The 21,389-nt window shown below is 39.4% G+C and overlaps 1 protein-coding gene across 4 annotated transcripts in view; it reads right to left on the bottom strand.

Annotated features, from left to right (window-relative positions):
• TBL1XR1 (TBL1X receptor 1) overlaps nt 1-21,389 on the bottom strand; it is a 109,730-nt gene that overhangs the window by 37,714 nt on the left and 50,627 nt on the right. For 3 of the 4 annotated variants that reach the window (XM_042041811.1, XM_042041814.1, XM_042041813.1), the window contains exon 3: nt 1,123-1,190. The exons of the other annotated variant lie outside the window; for it this stretch is intronic. The gene's annotated coding sequence lies outside the window, so the exon portion shown is untranslated. The remainder of the gene's footprint in view (nt 1-1,122; nt 1,191-21,389) is intronic. 4 annotated transcript variants of the gene reach the window in all.

The following is a 21,389-nucleotide window of genomic DNA, read 5'->3' as shown; positions in this document are numbered from 1 at the left end:
CATATTCTAGTCCCACTGCCTTCAACTGCTTAAGTGATGTGTTGGAGTAGAGCCAGCCCAACACTACCCTGCAAGGCCACAAAGAACATCAGCAATATCCTTCTCTACCTTGTGGGGGTCTACTTGCAAGATAAGGGTTGTTAAAACAAATTCCCTCTGTCTTTGAGTGCCCTCCATAGACCTAAGAGAGGCACACAAGGAGAGCTTGCCAAAAACTTTAAGGGACTGTGAATTTAAAAAAAAAAAAAAAAAAAAAGGGGGGGGGGGTGTGTGCTGGGGAAAGAAAAGACATCTGCTACACCCACAAGACATTTGTTAAATTATGGTATATATTAAAAATGCTACAGATACCAATGTGGTCTCAGTTATCTCCTGCTGAAAGAACAAATGCTCAATTGTGCTCTTGCACAATACGTGAGCATGGCTGCTGGTGGCCTGGTGCACAAGGAATTTTCCCTTTTCCCTTTCTAAGAATAAGCATAGGTAATCTCATCTCCCTTGTAACTCTAGCCATAGAGAAGAGATAAGAAAAAATATTTACGGAAAGTTTCCAAAATCAAAAGAAATTATAGAAGGATTGCAGTTACATACATTCAAAGGAAACAACTGCAAAATCATGAGTGCACATTACATTTAAGAAGACAGTAATAACAGCACACAGTCTGGATATTTGCCCTCTGAACCACACACTCATGTTTTCCTTTGGGAAGACAAGACTTTAGCACTTGAAAAAAACATACTATAATCAAAATTCAGTAATTTTCCACCCTTTTTTAAGAACTGATACACACCAAGGCAATAGTGACTCCACACTTCAAGGAGACAACATAGTTTTTACAATGTGTTTTAACAAAAAGTCTATTTATTAATACTTCCATACCGTCAATTGATGTGTTATACCATAACTCTCAACAAAATGAATATGGATTTACACATGAGACACTAACAGCTCCAAAAGGAGCTGTTAAAGACCACTGAATAAAAGAACACTTAATGTATGGATTCAGTGAACTGCAGAAACTGATACCTAACAAATACTGTAAATGCACGTAATACTAAATTGTACCAAACTACAGTCCACTTTTATGACAAATAAATAGATAAATCATTGAGTGTCCTTACCAGAACTACTCTCTGAAACCCCACAAAATTGTGATGTGGCAGCAGTACAGCCCTTGGTATTACACCACCTGTAACACAAACCATATTATGATAGTTTCTATCAATATTTATTTTAAAGGATGAAAAAAGGATAAAAGCTATTTTTCTACCAGTCTTTTTACTGAAAGAATTAAAACAACATTCAGTTTCCTACTGATAACAATATATGCTTAGTTAAGAAAATAAACATAAAAAATTAGAGACCTTGATTATTTACATGGAATTTATTTTAAAAGCGAATTACAGTCACAGTTTCAACTCTATCCTCTTCTCACTCTAAGTTGAAAGCAAATCACCACCACAGAATAGCATATTAGCTTCAAAGGAATTTCTGTTCTTTATGAGACTCCAGATTAAAGTTGACAAAGGGGTAAATACTGATGCAATAGATATTGCAGGGTTAACCAATGCATACTAAAATGATTCAATAGCAAGATGAAAACCAGGAAACACAAGGCCATGATCAAACAATCCAGTGTTTTCAAAAGTGACCATTTTGGAGCAGAATTTCACATCAACAAATTATAAAGAGTGTGTTATATGAACAATCCTTAAAATACCCTCATGAAGTTAATTTCTACAGGCAACTTCAAAATTTAAACAGTCCCTAGAAATACATTGCACACCTGTGATCAGAATAATTACTGATTCTGTATTTGTGTACCATGGTGATCCCTACCACCAATATTCATTACAGATTAAATCATTAGAAAGTGATCTTATGTAAACTAAGGGATTAAGGAGAAGATTTGTAGGCAGAAGCACAGGAACACTGTCTGGGCACCACAGGAAAAGAATCCACATATCAAAAAAAAGCTGTTTGAAGCAGGATACACTCAATAGTAAAACAGATAACTCTGCCCTCTGGAAGAGGATCTGGAAAACAGCAAACAATTTTCTAAGTACTAAACTCCAGCTACAAAGGCTGACAAAATACATTACAAATAACACTAAAACTTCCCAAGCACCTCCTTAATACTAGGATTAAAACCAAGGAAAGCAACACATGCCTTAAACAGGACTTAGCATTTCAGACTTTCCATCATCCTAAAAGCAACCACTGACGTCTAAGAAACTCTCTGCTATTTAGCCTGTTGCTAAGCTCAATAAGACTTGAAAATGTTTTTTCCTCTTTTGATTGAGGAACCACAGGGTATTTTGGTCAGCAATCATTTTCCGTGTTTCAATTCCCAAGAGAATCAAGTAAACTTCTCCTCTTTTCCTTCTGAAAAGCCTCTGACAGCCAAATGGACAGTAGTGTCGAAAACCATGGTACCACCACCTTGGACTGGAAAAGTGTCCTGGTCCTCCCTGTCACACTGACAGTAATTCACAAGAACTAACTGAAAAGGTCCTGACCCTCCATTAATGTAATTTTAATTCTCTGCTAGGGTATTACATACTGCTTTGATCATTTCTACAAGCCTAACTGTATATGCCAACTACATTGCTAAAATTTAATTTGGGAAAAAATCATCAGAAACACAGTTTAACAAGCTTATAAAATTTTAACTCTAAGTGCAAAGGGTCATTAAAAGGGGATGTTGATCCTTCTGGGTGAACAAACAAGACAGCAGTAAGTTTCAACTTTTATGCTTTGAACCTTGTACACTTCATGTTTACATTAAGGATTTTTCATTCATTTGCAACAAACTCTGCTCAAGTAAATAACTGAAATTACCCCCAAAATGATGCCAAACAAGAGAAAGAACCCAGAGGCCCTACAGGAGAGCAGAGAACCACCACACCCTCAACAGAACCTGCTTTAAGAGGAATTCCTTTCCTCTCCACAGCACCCTTCAGAGCACACACAGAAAACACAAAACACACTGAACACCAGAAATTCACCATTGCATTAACCTCTCTACAACAGCAAGAAACCTGTTCACAGTTACCTTAGCCATGGCATGGAGAGGGCTGAGGGAACAGCAACAATTAAATGCATGGCCTAACTTAGCAGGGCTTTTAAGAATGACTAAGCAACAAAAGCAATTTTTTCAGATGGATCCTGATAGTCGGCTACTTCTGCAGGCACTTGCAGCTCGTAACACGACCAATGGTCCTCTAAAAATCCATGTATTTTTAATCTGTTTCAAATTAATAAATAAGAGTAAAATTTATTGCATGTGCTGCAGAGACACACTGCATAAAGAGTATATGTCTGGGGTTTTTTATGTGTGTTAGTGATGTGAATAGAATTTGTAGTAAAAAACCCTTCACATACAGTGAAGAATGTAGGATAAAAACTTCACATTTAATTATATTCCTACCAAGTGATATGATGAAATGAAGCACATCACAGGGTGCTCACCTATAATCACAGGGCATAATTTCCCTACCATATCTACTCTTCAGCTGTGGATTGCTTCATAGTTACATACTTAGTATTTTATTTTTCTTTCTTACAAGATGCCTATCTACGTGTATTTCAGGAATCTGAAGAGAATCAAGCTGTAAAGCTAAAGTCCCATTACAGAAAAAAAAAAAAGTTGAACGAGAGAGGAAGAACTGAAGAGATTTACCAGCCTCAGGGAGAGCACAAGAACAGAAAACAGTGCAAAAATGTGCAGGATTTCAGGAACCCAACATTTTACGTGATGTTAACAGGCAAGCTTAACAATGTGTCTGTTACTAAAATGCTCACACTCCATAAGAATTTGTGCATCGTGAGCATGAAATCTTTCCCTCTGCAGCTTAAAATATCTATGCATTTAAAAACCATCTGTAAAAATAGACATATACTTCCCCACTGCAAAATTAATTAGAGAGTAGGAATTTCATCTCACTACCACCAATACAAGTGATGATGCCACACGTAAACACATTGCACTTGTTTTGGCACAGGACAGCAACAGAAATGGTAAATTTAAAAAGATTCTGTGAAAATGTCACTTTCTTGAAGAAGCTGATTAATATCAGTGGAGGTGGAGGATGGGCACCCGAGAAGGCCAGGCTGGATTAACCCACCACTAGAGCGTGCTCCTTGATCAGCACAGAGCCCGTTTACCTATTCCATGGGTGGGGTTTTTTCCACAACCTTTTTTGATTTTTCTTCTCTTCCATTTCTTTTAAATGAAATCCCTACTGCTAGTAGATTGGGACTTAAGTCTCAATTTTTAAATTTAAAAAAAAAAAAAAAAAAAGTTGCTTTTCAACTAACAAACAAGTAACCTTTTTTAATGGCTGACTAGGGGTTTTGTTTGTTTTGATTTTAAATTGTCTGTAGTTAGGGAAAACAAGACAAAAAAGTAAATTATGTGGTCATAAAAAATACTGATGTGCATTTTATAAATTGAATGTGGCCCATCAGGGAGAGAGAAATTATCCACTTTTAGGAAGTACTGTTTACTGCTGTCTTCCCACTAGACCACCTGTTAATAATATTTGATGTTGTTTTCTTTCTGTGTGAAGCGTATGACTATAAATGAGATATTTGATCTGCTCGCTACAACTTATTCTCTCTAATGCCTCTATTTCAAAGACCATCCAACCAACAAATGACACCAGCCTCAAGGCAATGTCCCAAGTGAATGTGCGTCTTTGCTTCTCTTCCTTATCCACTGTCATTTCCATAATTCATCCTCTTAACGATTTATGAAGTGCAGAGGATATTTTCAGAGTACACTGATGGTGCTCAAAAAGTCTTGACTGACTGCCAAGGGCACATGAAGAAAGCAAGAAGTATGTACAACTATTTTGGAAACAAGATGCTGAAATTCTCATTCTTTCTATTCGACAGATATTCCAAATTCTTTGGCCTGATCATAATTCACACTATTTGGCTTAAAACATTTAAGTTTTATAAGGGTAGGCTTATTGAAAAAAATCAAACACAGGAATCATTTTTACCAAACTAGAAGGCAGCAATATTTAATTTTTAAAGGCTGTCTCCAATAGTACTGTTTCATATGCATACTGGCGTTGCAAATACTCCAGCCACTATTTTGCATACTCATTAGAAGTGATGTCTGGAACTTGCAGCTCTTTTTCCAAAAAAACGACCCTTCAAAATGTAAGCCACTCAAAAGCACTGTAAAGTTGGTCATCATTCTCCTTCCTGAAAATCCTCCATTTTACTGTATTAGAATTTGGTAAATAAATACATTTTTCTTTTTTTCTTTTCTCCCTTGCCATTCTACACAATCTCTAGCAGCTTTATTTTATGCCATCAACCATCATCACTGTCAGCACTCCAACAGCAGAAGGCTGCTCTGTACTTTGTGCCTGCCTCTGAATTCATGACCAGAGATTCACCCTCACCACGCACAGAAAATGAGCAGCCTTCATCTTTCAATTTACCCCCATTAAGTCAGTGCCATCATGTTCTCCCAGGAGAAAAGTGCAAGAGCTGAAACACCTCAAGCGACAGCAGCCAAGGACACTCAGAAATAAGGTCTGCCCTTGCTGCTCTTGGACTGTGAAAAGGAAAGCTCCAAACTGCAGGGCAGTGACCATGGACTGCTGGAATCTCAGCTCCTTTTGAATAGATATCAAGTAGCTGGGATGGAGCACATATCTCAAACTGGGCTTTAATTTGCTTGGAAATGCATGTAAAAAATAGTGGAACTTGGTCTTAAATTGGACCAAAAGCAGGTTGTATCATAATTATGTCATATCTAATTAAAGTCCATATCACTAAAATAGAGTCTTTGCCATTCTAGATACAAATGTCACTTGGCAGCCACAGTGGTTCTCAAATCTGCAGCTGGAACATAGCTCAGGACAGGAAAGTGTAAAAAAGCTACTGATTGAATAGCCTGATTGCTAGAATTTAGTAAATTTTGCTTTATTTTATAGTGTTGTAACACTTTACTCCAGGGAACGACAGGTCCTTGGATTTCAGAGATCCAATTCAGTTGGTAGATGGAGTTACCACACCAATGGCTCTTGCACTCTGCCAGGGGATGGTAAATTCTTGGCTCAGGTTTGTAGTGAAAATAAACAAGCAGCATTAATCTAGTCACCATTTATCCATAAATTACAATTAACCCCCCAAATCTTAGCTTAATAAGTGTCAGCCCAAATGATTGCAACTGCATCTGTCAGCACTAACAGTAAAAAGAAGGTGCCTGACAAAGTCTTAAATGTAGCTCTTGTAACCTGTCTCTCATCTATTCACAGAGAAAATCATCTTGGGACAGATGGATTCACAAAGTCAATGGAACAACTCAAACCAGACTTACGCACGCCCGTGGTCCTGCTCTGTGGAAAAGATTTTGACAGGGAAATGAGTCTATTTTTCTTCAATTTCGCAAGCGTTGCAGCTGTGTATTGCTTAATAATTTAGTTTATTAAAGGCAACAACTGTCAAAATCTATACAAACTAATTTGTCGTGCAGCAATTTTGCATTATTGGAATCTTGTTATAAATCTGACTAACGCACACGGTCGCGTTCTAACCATGCCTATAATTGGGTTCTTGGCTCCACAGGCCTAAAGACAGTAATCCAAAACATCTTCCAATTACACTGAAAAATATGCATGTTTGTGGGAAGCTACATTACTGAATTTTCAGACTCAATGGGCCTTTAATAATATGGGGGGCCGGGGGGGGGGGGGGGAGGGGGAATGTTTGCAAAAGGCACTTGTTTGTAGTGCTACTCAGAAAGTTGTGTTTTCGTCTAGGAAAACACCACCTCAAAACCTATGAACACCAAAGCAGCACTAGTGAGATACTTATGGAATGTAAGACAAACTCAAACAAAAACAGTCAACAATCCATTCTGATGGAAGACCGTATCTCTAGGCTACCCATCTGAACCAAAGAAGGATCCCAGCCATTAAAAAAGTCCATGCTTCCAACTCATGTATGTGTGAGAGTCACTCATGAACTTTACTTGTTTACTTCCAACACATCAACTGTCTGTTGCTCCTGCTCACAACCCTTCACAGGGCAAATGTGAAGTTCCTTGAATTTATTGGTGGATCAGCAGCAGCTCAAGACACAAGAACCTTGCACAGGAACCATTGCTTCATATTCCCAGTGTCTGACAGACACTTCCAGTGCTCCACCAGGACTGACATAAAGGTAATTTTCAAGATGCTTAAAGTGCTGTGACCTGCTACATTATTTGACGAACATGGTTCACTATTTTTAATACAAAAGATAAGCAAGTAAATATTACAAGGGCAAGCAGGATTGCCCAGATGCAGATGTGCTTTTTACAGAGAGAAAACACTGAAGTTGCCACAGAATCATTTAGGTTGGAAAAGTCCTCTGAGATCATCAAGTCTAACCTACAACCCAACACCACCTGTTAACCCTTGAAATACAAGAGAATTTCTGCAAATTTTTAAAGCATTAAGAGCTTTTTGGGTTTTTTTTATTGCTAGAGAATCAAAAAATGTCTATAAATCTTGGCAGATTAAGAGTGCACCTTGTGATGGGCTCTCATTATTACATGAGAATCAACAGGACTATGTTAAATACTGCCTGCAATAAGCATATACATAGAGAAAAGATTCCCTGAGTCACAAGGAACTGAAAATATAAACACGTACTGTCACACAAAAAGAGTCAGAAAAATACAGAGGTACAAAAACTTCAAAACAACCCCCTGACAGTCACTTCCAACATGCCTCAGACTGACTCTGAAATTAGAGAAATTGGAGAACTCAAACATCACGTGCCTCACTATTTGCCCCCACACACAACCCTCAGCACTAGCACAGGTGAGGGCATTGGTGGTGTCAGCTCTGTCCTCTGACCTGGACAAACACTGCCAACTGCATTTTATCAATGGACAACAACCTCAAGCCCTTCTTGAAATGGCCTGGATCCCAAGCGATGCCTGAAACACCAACATCCCCAGCAAGATCCCTGCATCAGTGACACAAGATTTTTGAGATTGGTTCTCAGATTGGCAGCCCAGAGCTGCCCTCTGCACAGCAAAGTACATAAGAGACAGGAAAAAGAATCCCCCTCTAAAAAAAAAAAAACCAACCAACAAACAAAAGCACTTTGAAATTGCAGTCTCTGGATATCTGTAAGAAAACGGAAGGAGGAAGCTTGCTTCAGGGAGTCTGTCTATCCACAACTGTTTGTTTCACAATGATGACACTATGAACTGTGCTGAAATACAGAGACACAGCTTTGGAGAGACCAAACACAAAAGAGCTCAGCACTTTTGGAAAAGCACAGCCAATTTGGCTGTGAAAGCTTAAAGCCTCACACTATGTTTCCTCTATCATCAATGCCATGCCCTGCAACAAGCCAACAGCTGCAATCCCCACCCTCTGCAGAGCCAGGTATTAAAAGGCAGAATGCTGTATCTGCTTGTTGTTAGACATTTGGTGCTAACATGGGCTTTTCCTCGCACCTGCAGCAAATGCTGAGACCACCTTAATGCAGATGATGCAGCAACTGGTCGAAGGGACTGCGGGTGCTTCCACTAACAGGAGAGTTCCACAGGCAATTAAAACCTCCTGCAGCAGGTTTTAATCCAACAACAGGAAACACTTTCTAGGGCACGGCTTAAACCTCCTAGGACCATAGCTAAATGAGTAATGCAAACTCTGGAGACAGTGGGAAACAATTTTTGTTCCCTGTGAGTCGAGCACTCACAGCAAAGTTATTCACACAAGAGGGATGAGCTGCAAAGACAACACACAAAGTCCACAGCTAGCAGTCAGGGCCCAGATATCGCAGCACTGCTCTGTGGAGTTTGGTGGAATACATTAAAAAATGTTTGGATATGTGACAAAACAGATCTAAACATATCGAGCATACACAAAGTACAATCAATCTCTCACACAGTCTTCCTGCCTTATTATCAATTCAATTAAGAATTCATTAAAAGGACAAGTATCACACATGCTTATTAATTTACAGATTAATGTGAGTGCGAGAGAGAAAGCAGGAGGCAGGGGGAATAGGTAGAAGAGACAAAAAACCTATGTTGAAGTTTGTCCCATCAGAGCAAACAAGAACATCACATCTCTTTGGTAAAGTAACACATATGCTGTGAGAAGCAACAAGCACTTGAATGCATGTTTTATTCTGATCCCAAAGGACCAAGCTGCTTGTTAGATGCTCCTTCTTATTTTACTCCTCTCCAGTTTGTTTATGAGCTACACACTTTCAGTGGAGGCCTAAAAACTGCCCTACATTCTACTTTACACGCAGGAAAACATACAGGAGTGATGCTGATTTAGGACTCACAAATGCAGGTGAGATGTAGACAATGCATCACTGGCTTTCCTCTTAGGCCTTGCTTCAAGAGGGAGACTTCCCTCAGTAGCTGAAGTGTTATTACTTTGAAATTGTCATCCTTAAAAAGTGGGTTTGAAGAACACACCGACTTTGCTAGCAAGCTTTTGATTGCAAAGCCTGAGTGCTACCGAAGCAAAAGTTTCAGAATTAAACATACACGAAAAGAAGGATACACAGCACAGATGAATAATATATGCCTATAAATAAGCAGAAAAATAGACTTAAAATATCCACATAACTATTAATTAGTTATTAATATTAGATCACTGGTCTATTTCCTTTCAAATTAGCCACCCACTAGCAAAATGTCAATTGCAAAACAAGAGACTATATTTATAGTACAACCTACTTTGAGTTTTGAGCGACATGTCAGCCACTGCTAAGTTACAATATTCCTATTGTGTGCCTTCCCAAACTGATACCTAACTTTCATTATAGGCAACTATACGTACAAAAGCCATGTTGGATTTTAATAGTCTTTATTATATCACATAAGCTGGTGCAAACGTTTTTCCATCTAGAAATCTATGCAAAAGAAAATTTTAAAAAAACCCAAAAAAACAATAAAAATAAATAGAGTTAAGTAATACACTGGGATGAAGTTCGGTGGGATGCTGGACATAGTGATGCTGGGAGGAGATGGCAATAAGAAATTCCTAGACCTGATTTTATTACTTCCCAGAGAAAGACTAGCTTTGATTGCTGGTACCAAAAGCAGTGCACCATGAGATGCAGTACAAGGTACTACTCCATCTCTAGACTTGCAAGAGTCACCCACAAAATGGAGAAACCCCTCAACGATACATCTTATCCATCAGTGGGGAGGGGTGGCTGCACCTTCATAAGATACCCTGCAGAAAAGCACACCGGTGCAGCCCCAACCCCAGTGACCACCAGCTCACCGAGAGGAAGGACAGACTTCACACGTGGCTACTACTGACACAGCCTCTCCTGCTCTTCCATCATGGCAAAACCAAGGACAGCACAATCACCATGGAACACATCCTCCCTGCAGCTTTTGTAAATGATGCAACTGAGGACTCCTCTGGCAAACCAGACTGCGTTGGGGACTTTGGAAGAAGAGAGATACATTTTTAAAGAATATCGCCTATTTCACTAAATCTTCTTCCAGTTTAGGTTTTGTGATCTGCCCTGAAAACAGTTCTGCTCCCTTTCTCTCTCCAGATGCCTGACACTATCTGCAGAAGAGCAGAAAAAAGAGCATCCTGCAGAGGATGCTCAGTGAAGATGGAAAGCTGGCAGGAGAAACCCTGCCAACACACACTAAACTGCCTCAAGCCTTCTGCTGAGAGAGAAGCAGGACTCATTGTTTCAGGTACGCCTGCCATGGAGAGAAAACAGAAATGGAGGCAGAATTACATAGAAACAGCTCTTGAAACACACTTAAGACTAGGGAACACCACCCCCTCAATAAGAGGTGACCTGTGCTCATGTTTCAGTGGATAATAATATATTTTTACAGTTGTAGTTGTACAGCAGAATAATTTGGAATACTCAGAAATGTTTGAAAGACAGACTTGAAGAGAAACACAAAAATCATTGCTGTTCAGCTTTCCTCTTTGTATAAAATCACATCACTTCCCATCAGCTTGCAGAAGCACACTCCTAATAATGCCATTTACAGAACTTCCTTCTATAGCTAGGTCTTTGAATCTTGACTAAAATAAAAAAATGCATCCTCCTAGCCTTAAGATTTACACAAAACCAGGAGACCTGTGCCAGCTGTTTAATTTCTCATGTATTTATGCATACCAAAGTGCTTGTACAAAGAAATCAATTGTAGCTGTAACTAATATTGCACGTTGCCAATTCATCTTTAAATCCAAGGGGAGGGAAGAGAATCCTGAGTTATTAAGATCATCACTTGCTGTCTGGGAACAGGATTGTCTATGGTTTTCCGATTCCTAAATTTTCTTTTTATCTTAAAATTCACTTTAACACTATAACTATTTAAAAACTAGAGGAAGAAAATCAGGAAAATGAAACAAAATCTGCAAGAAACAAATACAGAGCTAGCTGGGATCCAAAGCCACTTTCATCATGTGGGCTATTTTTTATCCATTGTACACTCTATTTTTTCCAATAACTGCCACACTTGTAAGCAAAAAAGCTGCAAGGTACTCAAAAAGAAGGTAAGAAAGAAAAGGTGAATGTAGTTTCATCCATCCCCTGATGGGCTTTTTCTTTAAATATACTAAAAATATTTAAACCTTAAGGAGACATTTAAAAATGTTCAGGATTAGAGTGGGCTTGACCAGCTAAGTGAAAGTCTCCATTATCAGCAAATTTCACTCAAGCAACAGCTGTAGGAATTCACATGTCTTACAGTTATGAATAAAAACTGGAGCCCAGCAATCAATAAGCAATTTTGCCTCTGTAGCTGTAACACCACGACCACTCTCGCACCACCTGCTTTATATAAAACCAGCACCAAGTCAAGACCTAGTTCATATCTTCTGTTTCTCCTATTCCAAATCATTTCACCTCTAATGCTCATGTTAAAAGTTGCAAACACTATTAGCAGTAGGAAAACATTATTTTCCTTTTTTTTTTTTTTTGGCTACGCTTATCCTAGGCAAAACTGGCTTTACAGAGGGAAGGACATTTGACATGATTTTTTTATGGTTTAATTACTCTTTAATAGAAATAGGGATAGAATTTAGAGGTTTGGGTATGTTAAGGAGATGAAGATGAGTGGTTTTCTAGTAAGTCCTGCCTCATACAGATCACTCAAAAAATCCACACCAAAAGCTTCTTCAAATCATAGAAAAAAAAAAAAAAAATCAAGCAAACAATGGACACTTTACCCCTACTGCTGAGAGATGAACACCCATTTGTAAGCAGTGTGTTCTCGGACTGCTCTTAGATATCCCACGGGTTTCCTGACAGTGCTGAGGGAATGAGCTTCCACCAGGCAGAACACAGACTCCGTGGTCAGCCTAAGGTGGATCTCCTGGTAAGAGGACTCTCCCTCCAAAATGCCACAGAAGCTGCCTTTCTGCTGAATTTAACCTAATTAACTGAAATTATTGTCACTGACTATCCCATTATGTAACCACAGGAACAATAAATCCTTTGCCATCGTGCTCTTCACCTGAATTGCAGTTAAGAAAAGAGTGAACTCCAGTGACCCTGTGCACCACAGCAAGAAAAGCAGACAGGGTTATTCATGAACACAACCTCTGGATAACACCAAGAGCAAATGTGAGGTACAGGGTATGGAAGGCAGTCCAAGGCACAAGGATGAGGCAGCACTGTCAACTGAGCATGGACTTGAACTTCAGCTCCTTAATCTGCTGGAAAAGCTACTCAAAGTATACCAAAAATGTTATTTTCTGCCTCAGGTGAGGAGAACTGGTCTGTCTGTTCAGCATAGCAGCACTTGGATGAGAAGAGGCTCACTGTAGATATACCACAAGATATAGTATTGAAAAACAAAAATAGCTCATTTTGTCATGAAGAAAACTGAGAGCACTTGCAAGTAGTTAAAAGTCTGTAGGGCTTTCTAGACCTGTTGTACTTTGGGTTTATACATATATATTATAATCTTAGGCATGCCAGGAAAAGTTAATAGCAGATCCATTTTTATTCCCTTTTATATTGAGAAGCAAACTGTTTAAGCATTAACTACCCTTGACAATGCAATTAAAACATGACCCATTTTCTAGACACAAAGGACCTGCATTTTTCACAGCACAGCCATACGTAACCAAATTCATCTCTATTTACACTGTCCTTCCATTCCATTTGTAATACTGAAACCTGAGGGAAAAAAAAAACAAAACAACAAAACAAGGGTACCAGAAATCAGTGCCTGGGAGGAAAACGAGCAGGTACCATGCAGAGGAGGGGTGGCCACCCCCTCAGCTGTGATTCCATGACTTGTAGAGAAGGAAAAGTCAAACAAGTCTATGTGCAAAGTTTTTATCGCTGCTCTGCACTGCAAAACAGGCAGCAAATGAATTACAAGGCTGAAAAGCCAGGATTATATAAAACCAAAAAACCTCTGGCAGTCATCATCTTTACTACTGAGTATAAATCACAAAATGCACTGATACTAACCCTTGTAAAATCTCTGATGTGGTTTTATACACACTTGGATAAAACGGTGTGGTACAAAAACATCTACAAAATACACAGACAATTAAAAAGCAACACATGCAAGGGATCATGGGGACTTTACTCATTTCACTTAAAATGTTGCCGTTCTGCTTCAGGCACGTCTCTCTTTGCTCAAGGAACCTTCACAACAATTAAAACCAGACATAATGAACATTATTATTACCACCATTTATTTGAATAACAGCATCATCCAAAACATCCCTTTTTAAGATGGGGCCCCCATTGTGCTAAGGTTGCATAAACACGTAGGACTTCGTTCCTGTGCTGAAGAGATCATAATCTCACCAGACAAGGTCAATAAACAACATCAAACATCAACAACAAAGTCTCCTGTCCAGGACTTTTGTTGCTTTGTTTGAATATGTATTCCCTTAGATCATCTGCTGCTCTCTCTTATGGAGCAAGGTCCTCCAGAGAGCCAGCATTGCTGCTGCCGCCAAGTCTGTCCTCCTAGCACACCCATTAAAAAGATTCCTCTTCTGTATGAGACAAAATAAACTGAAGAGTCTTCAATGATAATGCAAGTGCTGAGATGTAACACAGCTTTTCTAAACATCCCTGCAAGTGCCAGTTGTTACTGAGTTAGGATAAATACAATGTTGAATATTGTCACCTTTATCTAAATTCAGTAACTTCTTCTCTGGCCAGTGGAATGAAATATTTGTAGCACTGAATGAGGACTAAATGCTAGTCCTTGGTTTATTTTAGAAAAAGAGCTAGATAAAGAGCTATGTAACAAGTCTAATCGAGTCTGGAAGAAACAAACAATCTGTATAGAGCTAGTAGTGAGAGCATGGGATTTCTCTTATTTCCATATAGCAACCAGCCTCCTACAACCAGGTCCTTGCTCAGCCCCAGTGAGCCCAGCAGAAACACAGGCACTGAGCTAGACCAGAGCTGAGCAAGCAGGGAAGTGTTTTGCAGGAACAGGCTGAGAGAGGGAAGGTAAAAGCATCACAGGAACAGGCACTTTTTCTTTTCTTGGCTCTGGCTGTTGGGCTGAGTTAGGGAATGCCTTATTAAACAGCTGAAGATCTAGAAATTTGCAGCCATTATCCTAGTGTGAGGCAAAACGTTACACATGCACTTCTGCCTGGCTATGATTCTTTCTTCACTCAGCAAATATTTAGTAGATTTAAGGTTCCCAAAACAAATTATTTTTTTGCTAGGTGTTACTAAAACAATCCATACAGCTCGCTTACATTTGGTTTGAAGTGATAAATAGATGCATTTCCTACAGTGAAGTCCACACTTTACAGATCCTACAATCCTCCTGTAAGATGGAATGAGAAAAGGAAAAAGCAGCAAAACCCCTTCTTCAAAATGCTGCATTTAGGAGGATTTTATGGCATTCACACATTATAACAGAAACAATCGTCCCCCTCCCCCTTTCAGTATATTCCTTTTCATTTAACCCAAGATATGTATCATGAAATCCTCCTAGGAATTCATAGCAAGTCAGGGAATGCTTTGCTTTTTGACAAATCCTTTATACTTAAGGAATGCAAGTGTTTCCTTCACCCAATTCTTCAACTAAGCTTCCTAATTATAGCACTCTTATCACAGGATTTCAACATATGCTGGCAGAGGCGCTGTGTATCACACTGAATTTAAACTTGAGGTAGCCACAAAACTGCTCTTCAAACCCCCTAAACCCACGCACGTGGTAAGATTGCACTGTCGTTTCTCAACCCTGACAGTGTGCAGAGAGCTGCTTGTGGAAATGAGACACAGCATCATCTTCCAAATTGTCCTAAGTGCTACTCAGCTCCCATAAGCTGTCCAAGGGAGGGCTGTGAGTTCGCCCACTTCCCAAAAAGGCCCTTTCAGCTGACCTCTAGGCAATTTTTCAGTTGACCTCTTGGCAATTCTCATAGGTGTAGCCAGAGAGATACATGTGGCAAGGTTGGATTTACTTTAAATACATAACTTCTCTGACATATATTAATTTTCCAGTCGAAGATTCCTGTGGATATAGCAAGAACACAAATGCCCTGCTGCCAGGGCAAGATAATAAGGAAGGAAGGAAGGGTGTTACTCTGTGACCCAGACCTCCTCCTGGGATCCCCAAGCTCCTTTCCCAACACAGAGCACCGTGCCTACAAACCACTGCGGATTTTTCGCCAGATGAGTTACAAGTCACAAAAATATGTGGAACAATTGACTTCACTTAAGCTGCAAGGCCTTTTCTTCAAAAGCAAGCACAGAGGTTCCTAACTTATGAGTCCTGCATAGCTGACATCTTTTTAAGTTGATGTCACTCACCACAGCTGTAACTTGGCACTTCTAGTAACACTCTGCTCAAGCTTTGCCTTTCCTGATGTTTCTCCACTCGTGCACTTGCAAAGCTTCCCACATCTATCTTGGGGTAACAACAGAACCTCAGGAACCCTAAAAATGACTATTTTTTCCCATAGGTTTGCTATGTATAGATGCCACGAGTTCTTTTCAGAATGATTTAGAATTTGCGCACATAACACTCCTTTTTCAAAGCATAAATTTAAAGATTTACATAACGGATTAAATTGTCTTCCAAATCAGACAAAAAATGAGTCCAGGACTTGCTTGTGTGCTGCTGGATTTGCTGAACTATAATGTTCCTGATCATTACACTGTTTTATCCCAGGCTACAGTTTTTGCCCCAGGTTCTCAGTTCCCTCATGACCCAACTCCCATGAACCCCAGACACTTGGATGTTAGGACTAAGACATTTCAGAGGATTACATATAACATGCATTCCTCTTCCAAATATGCTACAGTGCACATCCAACTGTGGACAAACTGAGAAGCAGTCTGAAGAAAATTATAAGCTTTAACAGGAACAGTCCAAATGCAAGTCAAACTCAACAGGATAATCCCTGCAACTGCCTTGACATGGGCATTTTAAAAGACAAAAATCTGTTCATTTAGTTTGCGTTATGATGAAAAGGAAATTCACCTGAAATATGTGGACCACCATGGAGATGTGTGAATTAAAACCCCCCCCCCCCCCAAAAAAAAAAAAAAACAAGCCACCAAACCAAAACAAAAAGGCAACAGCTGTTCCTGTAAGCAATGAGGAGGCCAATCTGCTGAGAAACTTCTGTCAGCTTCAGCAAAAAGGATGTTAAAACAAAACTGGATGGGTCATTGAAAGCAACTTTGCTCCACAACAGCCTATTCACCACAGTCTGAGCCAAGAACTGGGACAAGGAAGAGTCTGCTCACCAACTGGGGAGGACTTTAAAACAGGAACCTTGTTAACTGCAGCAGCATAGGAAAAATCTTAATAATAACCAAAATTGAACGGTTCAGCAGAAAAGGATTTTGTTTTTAGAAAAAGTTAAATATAAAAGAAGCCAGGAATTAGGCCAGTGGAAAGGTATGCCAACAGTCTATTCTAAGCTGCATTCACAGTCACAAACTCAAACACATACCAGTTGCTTGCTTATCGTAAGAAGTATGAAATGTGTACAAGAAAAGGCAGCAATGATCTTGCCTGAAGAGCAGCACATCACCTTGGGGTATCAATGGTAGGAAATATTAAGTTGTATTTTATCTCCAATTGAGAGCAAAAGCCCAGCATCCCTAATGTGGTTTCCATTTGCTATTTACATAATTAAGTCACCTCCTTACACAGTTCCAATACCCTTACCCTTACCTACTACTCATGTTACTGCTCATTTGCCAGATGGTCAGTCTTCAGAAAACACCATCTGAGCCTCAGCCACTTCTTGGTTAAATCCATTCTGACAGCTTATTAGTAGAATAATTTATCAGCTGTTGAAAAAATAGTTGTTACAAATTTGTTTTCTATGTAAATCAGGTTCCATGAACTAGGATGGAATCGGTCTTTTCAAATGCATTTTAATGTGAAATGCTGATATCTAGTCTTAACTTCATTTGATTATTTTTTCTGTTTATGTTATTAGCAACCAGTTTTTCTGGCACTCTTTCCTGTTCCAGTTCAATCACTCGGTTGAATTACTTGAACTCCTGCTGAACTGCACCAAAAAAAGGAAAATTAACTAATGCCTCATTTGATCTTGTGACCATAAAACTTGTGTTTTCATTCCCTCTTTAACCTTTGACCATCTATTTTCCCCCTTAATTTGTGTGTTATGTACCTGATAGTTTTAAATTTGTTTCTTTTATTCATGAAAAAAGACTGCTCTGATGGTTGATCTGCCCTCTGTTCATTTTAACCACCAGTGACTCTATTCTGGATTCTCATCAGTAAGCACACACTTAATATCACTTCTTCATAGCCCATCACATATATGTTATTTGGCTTACTGTATGCTCTTTACCAGAAGTGCATGGCTGTTCTCATAAAAAATGTCAACTGAGCTAAAAGAGAAAACACGTTACAAGACAGTGAAATGGCTGATTTTATAAAAGCTCATTTGCCAGTTTCACAGAACCACAGAATCAGCTGAGTTGGAAGACACCCACAAGGGTCATTGAGTCCAGCTCCTTGCCCTGCACAGAGCCATTGCCAAGAGTCATACCACATGCCCAGTTCATTACTTTATTCAAGTCCTCTCCTTTACATTGTTATGATGGACTTAAATTTAACTTATGCTACTGGACTTACCTATTTTTTGCACAGCTGTTAAACACCTGAACATACGATAAAACATTTTTAAAACACGTGTAGACAGTAATAAAATATGGTCCATCCACAGCCCAAAGAAATTAAGTGAAAGGGGAAGATTTCATGAATATCATTAATGAGGTCAAAGATTCCAATTATGGCTCACATTTGACATCAATACCCTCCATTTGTGTGAATATTAAATTCATGGATGCCGATCCTACATACGTATGCTCAGTATGGGATTCAAATCCCTTGTCTTGAATAGTTTCTTATATTTGTTCACTAAATTACAATAAGAACACCACACATGACCTTTATTTACAAATATGGGTGCACTAACCCACTGACTACAGTTTTTGTTTCTATTCACTGGGTGAACTAAAGGCTTGGAATGCAAATACAGGCTTTTAGCCCTGCCATCCATGCTGATGGCCACACAGGGTCCTGGTTTTTGAAGGCCAGCAGGTCTCTGTTTCACCTGAGTAAATAAAAGTCAGCATCAGCAGTGTCATTCCACACAGCCTACAGACTTCCTGTTGTTCTGCAGCAATATTCATTACCTCCCAGCATCAGCACTGCTGAAACTAAGAGCAGCTTTTACTTTTGTTAACTTGAACTAACATCAACTTTCTGTTGATAAGAAGGAAACCAGGATCAAGGCCTGGTGATACAAGTGACACATTAACACAGTCTCCTGTGAAATCAGCCTTGCTCTTCTGCAGATGGCAACACACTCGTGCTGGGACACAAAAGAGCTTGTCCTTGGGTTTTCTCTACAACATCCTACTTCATGTACACCCAAAAGCCAGTTTAGTTTTTTAACTATGCAACAAACTTTGTCAATGTCAAGAAGATTTTACACTGTATTTCTAATTCTTTCCTATAATAGAGCAGGAAAAGGCTCATTTCAGGTTATACGACTTCACCACGGGCATATGGCAGTGAACCCAGAGCAGAAACACAAAATCTCCCTCTCCTCTAAAGCAGATGGCATGTTGATCAAGTAAGATATAATCTAATGCTAACTGCACTACTATTATCTATTGCACCAACACCAGTATAAAGCAGTAAAGACAGAAAAAAACCTAAGGCAGGGGAGATGAAGCAGAGGAAGACAACAACGAAAAATCCAGAGTAAACCAGCTGTAAGAGAAGATAGCCCATGGCAGCAGAAACAGCCTCTTTTCAGGTACATTTAAGATTTAAAACCTAGGAATGGAAGTAGATAAGGAACAGCAATGGTCCTCACCCTGTTTTAGATGATGTTCCTCTAGCTTGAGATACTGGCCCAGTTCCCTTTGCTCTTGCACTGCACTGGGCACCTGCCAGGGGCTAAATATCCCGGCTGCTTAGATAATTACATATTTATGATTCTGCCGAGAATTCTTAGTCAAAGCTTATTTCTGAACTGTAAAACGCTTGGAGAAACAGTAGAGAAAGTTCTCTGACAAATGGTACTTCAAAACAGAGCCAACGCTTAAATTTTTTTAAAGGACGTTCATTTCCGTTTCAGTTGATTTATTCAGTGGTGAACTTTAATGGCAGAAAAAGGAGAAAAGAGGTGTTTCCCCTCTGAATCAGAAAGGGATCTTGCTAGTGTGTTTAACTTGCTTTCTGTCAAGAAACAGAAAATTCAAAAACCCTTCCAAAAACGACTCTGAATGGTGTACATAGAATTTTTAATGCTTATCACAGTTTGCACCCTACCGCACGATGGAACTTTTCTTTTGTATCACATTATTAGTAGTATTTTGCCTTCCACACATAAACCACTAGATTAACTAATTCGTGCTGGTCCAGTAAATAGAACTGATGTATGAACGTTTTGAAATAGAATTGTTTAGCCACAAAAAATTATCACACAAAATACATTGCACTTCACCTTCCTTCATTGATAACAGCATCCACTGATTTCAGAAGGAGCAAAACAGTCCAAAATTTCATGTTGTCAGTTATTTTAGACTATTTCAGAACCTGCTAGAAATAATTTTTTTTTTTTTTTTTTCCTTTTAAGGCTGCACTCCATAAACTGAACAACCAACAGACTCAACAATAAATTTCATGAGCACTTTTAGGCTCTACTGTTCAAAGTGCTTTCAGGCTTGGTTAGCTTTATACATGCAAGTGCTCCTTATTTATATCGCAAAAGAACTACTCCTACACTCAAAGTTACACGAACGCACATGCATTTGTATTTCATAGAATAAGGGCCTTAGTCTTGCAGGGTTCTTTATTTTGAATCAATTATTCTAGGCTCTTGAGGGCAACATCTTTAGTACTGTCAAGTTTCATAAACTCTGGAATGCAGGGGTCCCTGTTCTCAGTATAATGACAACCGACCTTCAGCTCTACCACCTTACAAAGAGCTGCTCATCTGCAGATACTCATTTTATATACCTATAGTTGAGAGATGCCATTCAGCTCCTCTTGAAACAAAGCCAATTTTGCAATTCCAGCGCAAAAATCTTGGAGCTAGCGGCACAGACCTCCAGCTGTCCTTGGCAGGTGCCAGCACAGACAAGGCTTCCATACCAAATCCAACTGTGCAGCTCCTGCCCCCTCCCTTGTTTGTCTTCCTTTGCAAGAAAGCAGTTTAACATAATAGCCTGGCAGATCAGTGTTTGGATGGGTTTAGCTGCTGGGGAAGCACGGGCTAATAGTTATATGCATTTATTCATTCACCTGTCTTCTAAGGAGCGGTAAGGTCACACGACTACTTGAAGGCACCACGAAGGCATTCAAATTAAAAACAACTTGCTGCAGTCTTGTGGAAATTTTTGCAGACATCTTCCAGCCCCTTCACTTTGGAGTGACTTATTCATTCTCCTCAGCTCTTCCAAGCCCTCCTGCTGTTTCTGAGCTAAATCCCCTGAGTAGGTAATTACACTGAAATGCTGCACCCATGGAATTTCCTGGCCCAAGAGACTCAGTGCCTGCAGAGCTGTTCTGTAACATGTCTTACATGCAGGAACAGTTGACATAACACACAATAGGTGTGTTACACCCTCGAAACACAATATAATGTGTTCACCTAAAAGTAGGCAGCATTGGAAAGAATGGATTTAAATCATCTACTTGGTATTCCCCTTAAGACTGTGAGGACACGCCTTAGCTGTTGATGACACCGCTTTCCTGGGGACTAGGTAATTTTGTGCTCACTGCCTATCCTGACTTTGCCTGTGCCAGCTTGTAATAAACAATAACATCCTCTATTCTCTTCTGCATGAGACCTCTTGTACTGATCAGGGTGTCGATCTCTGTCAAACTATCCATGCAGTAAAGGATGGAGCTCAG

The sequence above is a fragment of the Corvus kubaryi genome, unplaced genomic scaffold (genome assembly GCF_017639235.1).
Source record: "Corvus kubaryi isolate FWS band 111438036 unplaced genomic scaffold, C.kubaryi_AGA036_p1.0 37397, whole genome shotgun sequence".
NCBI classification, from domain to species: Eukaryota; Metazoa; Chordata; class Aves; order Passeriformes; family Corvidae; genus Corvus; species Corvus kubaryi.
Note: the sequence above shows the minus strand (reverse complement) of the source record. Positions and strands in the feature narration are given on the sequence as shown.